Raw genomic sequence first — 4,687 nt, forward strand, 5'->3', positions numbered from 1 at the left:
ATTTTACTGTATTAAATTTGAAACACAGAAACGCCAATAGGGAATTCCCTGGCAGTCCAGTGGTTAAGACTTGGCACTTTCATTCACAGGGCCTGGGTTCGAGCCCTGGTCGGGGAACTAAGATCCCACAAGCTGCTCGGCCTGGCCAAAAGAAAAAAAAAAAGCCAATAATCACATAAAATTAAATTAACTTAGGTTCTGCTTCTTTGTCTTTAAAATCATTGTGCTACCGTTATTTATTTCAAATATATGGTTAGGTGCAGGAATATGTAATACCACAGGGAATGGAGAGAGGAACTGTGACTTGAAAAAGCTTGAATGATTCTGAATCTTTAGGAAATTACTCTCAAAATAAATACAGGTACAATGGAACATTATACAGCCATAAAAAGGAATGAAGTTCTCATAAATGTGACAATATGGATGAACCCTGAAAACATAATGCTAAGTGAAATAAGCCAGACATGAAAGGACAAATACTATATGATTCCACTTACATAAGGTACCTAGAATAGGCAAATCCATAGAGACAGAAATATTAGAGGTTACTAAGAGACAGGGGAAGGTTGTAATGGAGAATTAATGTTCAATAGAGTTTCAGTTTGGGAAGATGAAAAAGTTCTGCAGATGAGTGGTGGTGATGGTTGCACAAAATAGTGTATGTAATTAATGTCACTGGATTGTACATTTAAACATGGTTAAAATGGCACATTTTAGGGACTTCTCTGGTGGCGCAGTGGATCTACGTTGATTTAATGTGTATGGTGTGAGGAAGGGGTCAGAGCAAATTTTTTTCCCTTATGAGTATGCAGAGAAAAAAGCATTGGTTCATCCCCAGAATTGCATAGGTGTCTTTATTGTAAGTCAAGTTACCATATGTATGGATCTATCATGAACAACTTCAGAGGTATTAAATTCCAGATCCTCAACTTCTCTCTGCCCTCTTTTTCTAAAATGAATCTATTTGCTTCTGCAGTCAAACATCAAGCCAGTTGTCCTTTCCCACTTCACTTACCTTTCCAAGTAAGGCTTACCTTTCACTCAATCTCAGTTGGACCATGGTCCATCATTTAGACAAGTGCAGACCACTATGGACCCAAACAAAGGAGCAATGAGAGAGTGCACACTTCTGAGGGAGAGATCCCCCCAACAAAGCACAGAGAGCACTGGCTATAAATATTGAAGGGGCAGCATCTTATTCCATCTAAGGGACAAATGCTTGGTGACAAGGCTCTGTGCACTATTTAGCTTAGAACTAGAATATGAAAGTGAGATGGTTGTCACAGGGCTATGTATTAACGCATTTATTTGAATTGAAAAATGAATCCAGATTTTCTTTTGACAGATAGTAAATCTGATTGGGCTGACTGACTTGACGATGAATTCTGGCTTTGCCAATTAGCTTATATGGCAGACATTTCCCATAAATTAAATAAACCAAATCTGCAACCCTGAGGTTCTGGAGAAAATATATACAACATGCAGGAAATTATATTTTTACAGCTATTAAAATTATGATAAAAAAATTTAGATGTCAACTTAAAAATATGAAAGTATGTAGTTTTCCAAAATTCTTTTAGGGGATACACAGCATGAAAATGTAAAGAACACTGATCTAGGTCAGTGGTTCTCAACTCTGGTTGCAATTGGAATCACTTGGGGAGTTTAAAAGAAGATGACTGGGCTTCACTCCAGGCCCATTAAATCAAAGGAGCTGGGAGTGAATGCTTTTTAAAAGCTCCCCAGATTCAGCCAGGCTAAGAACCACTTGCTCCTTCCTCCACCCTGCCTTGTCTCTGTAAACACACTATCTAAACCCCTCTCCCTTTCTCACCCCCAGCGCCCAAGGCTGTCTCCCTAACCCACACCCTTATCTAGCTCCAAGCCTAGACATTACCTCTTGGACATTCACAGGCCCTTCAAACACAACATGTCTCAAGACAGCCTTGGCAACAGTTTTGATCATGCATCAGTAGAAAATGTGGGAGGGGTGCGCCTCAAAATACATATATTAAAAAATAAACCAGGAGTGTTCCCTGGTGGCTTAGTGGTTAAGATTCCTGGCTTTCACTGCTGTGGCCCAGGTTCAATCCCTGGTTTGGGGAACTGAGATCCCACAAGCCTTGCAGCACAGCCAAAAACAACAAAAACCATATATGTATCACTATGTTAATATGTCTATAAAATAGAAAATAAAAAAGCATGAGACTAGAACTTAATATAAATACAAGTTCTAACATTTTCTCTCCACATCCTATGGATGACCTCTGCTTTTGCACATGCTGGTCCTTCTTCCGGGAATTCCCTTCCCCCTTTGTCCTTCACTACGATCCTCCACTTATCCTTCAAGACCCAGTCCTCTGAGACTCCTCCACAGGTAGACCTTTCCTAGCTCCATGGTGCCCCCAGGGGACTCTGTACAGGCCTCTACCTTTACAACTGCTGTGCTACATGAATCGTTGATGTTTGGTTGTCTCTTTAGTCCCTACGGGCCCAGGAACACTTTGAGGGCAGCACCTAGCATAGGACCTGGCTCATGGTAGGTTTGCAATAAATGTTGAATGACGGAGGGAGTGAAGAGGAAATAGCCAAAATATGTAACGACCGGTATAGCAGTGGGGGGTGGCGGATGGGAGGTGGGGAGGAGGTTCCTGGAGGTTCTTCATTAGGAGAGTGTTAACCCTTTTTTTTTTTTAATTTTTAATTTTATTCAACACTGGTACAGAAGTGCTAACATTTCCATAAAATAATTTCTGTGATACAGAAAAGAATATACTTTGCAAGAAATGTAGTTCATCTTAAGTCTCCAAATACTTTTAAAGGTTAATGCAGCAGCTGGCAAGATAACACACAGTACACAGTGGCTGGCTTGGCGGAAGCCAGGGCGTCCAGGTCAGCTGCGGTGGACGGGCACTCTAGTTTGGCCATACCACTGCTTACTGACTGTACTTTATTTGTTAACGGTGAATTCCTGGAGACCTGACTGTCCAAGGTCTCAGGGACTTTTTAAGTCTGAAGGACAGCATTTCCATCTGGGCTGCAGAGAGAACTCTGCCCTGTGTGGGCGTGGAGGGGACGATCCCTGCGCAAGAGCCCTCCCTTCGTCACTCACTGTCTGGAATTCAGGCCTGGCCAGGAACCCTGAGGCCACAGCAGTGATCCATTGGGATTCCTCAAAGCAGTTGTGTTTGTCTCCGTGTTACAAGTGGGGACACTGAGACACTGGAAGGGGTGACCTTCCTAGGCCCTGCAAGTGATGATCAGGGCCTGGCCTGTCTCTGGCCACTCTCAGCTGGCCCAGGGGGCTGCTGCTCACTGGACTCTCCAAGAAGAGCAGTCAAGGCAGAAATGGAGGCGAGGACAGTGTGGGAGGAGAAGCCGGGTGCAGCCGCAGAGATAATGCAGAGTTCATGCCAGGGTTAGTCCACCTGCCCACCTCAGGAGGGAGCAGGCACAACCCTCCAGCCAGGAGCAGAGCTAGGCCAAGGGCTGCCCTTCAGCTTAGGGCAGGATGCAGATGCTTTACCCCAGTGGCTCTCAGCGGCAGGGATCTTGCCCCCAGACAAACGTCTGCCAATGTCTGGAGACATTTTTAGTTGTTTCAGCAAGGGGTAGAGGGTGCTACTGGCTACTGGCATACAGTGGGTAGAGGCCAGGGATGCTGCTACACATCCTGCAACGCACAGGACAGACGCACAACAGAGATTTATCTGGCCCCAAATGTCACTAGTGTTAAAGCTGAGAAACCCTGCCCACACTTTCCTCCCTCCACATCTTCACTCAAGCAGTCCCTTCATGCCTGGCAAGCAACAAACTAAGTCAGTTTGACGGGACTTCCCTGGAGGTCCAGTGGTTAAGACTCCGTACTTCTACTGCAGGGGGCATGGGTTCGATCCCTTGTCGGGGAACTAAGATCCCACATGCTGGACGGTGCCGCCAAAACCAAAACCAAAACCAAAACTAAGTCAGTTTGTCAAACCTCTTCATGACTGAGATCACGTCACCTCCTTTTCCAGATCTGCCATCCTCTAGCTGTGTGACTTTAGACAAGTGATGTGACCTCTCTGAGCCAGAGTTTCCACCTTGTTAAAAAAAAAAATCCCTCCTGCATGGTCAGCCATTGTGAAGAAGAGACACAGTGTTGTCCAGAGAAGGCCCAGCTCTGTGCTTGGCTTCTAGAAACGCCCAGTTCACAGAGGCTGCTACTGTTGCTAATCTCTGCTTCTGTCTTCCCTGAGACCCCTGCATTTTGGTTTGTGTGTTTTTGGACTCCTGTACCCAGAACATACTCTGCAATGGCATGAGCTGACCCCTCCATGTACTGTTCACACTGAAAGAGCGGGGGCTTGATGTCTTGGTGCCTAGTACAGGGCCTGGCATGGGGTAGGTCCTGAGTAAGTGCTGAGTCCCTGGTACACGCTGGCCCCTGTTCTGTACGGAACACAGGGAGCCCAGTGGGTCATGCAAAGTTTGAACTGTAATTGGGCAGAGTGTGTGGGTGGGACTCTCCTTGAGCCTATAACTCTGTGGTTTCTGCCCCAGGCCTTGGGGAAGCTGATTTTTCCTAGCACATATCGGAGGCTCCCAGTGACAGCTCCACAAGGGATTTTCTCCAAACTTTTTGTTTATGAATTTTCAAACCTACAGAAGAGTTGCAAGAATGGTGCAATGAACATGCATGTACCCC

Source organism: Stenella coeruleoalba, assembly GCF_951394435.1.
Source record: "Stenella coeruleoalba genome assembly, chromosome: 2".
Taxonomy (NCBI): Eukaryota; Metazoa; Chordata; class Mammalia; order Artiodactyla; family Delphinidae; genus Stenella; species Stenella coeruleoalba.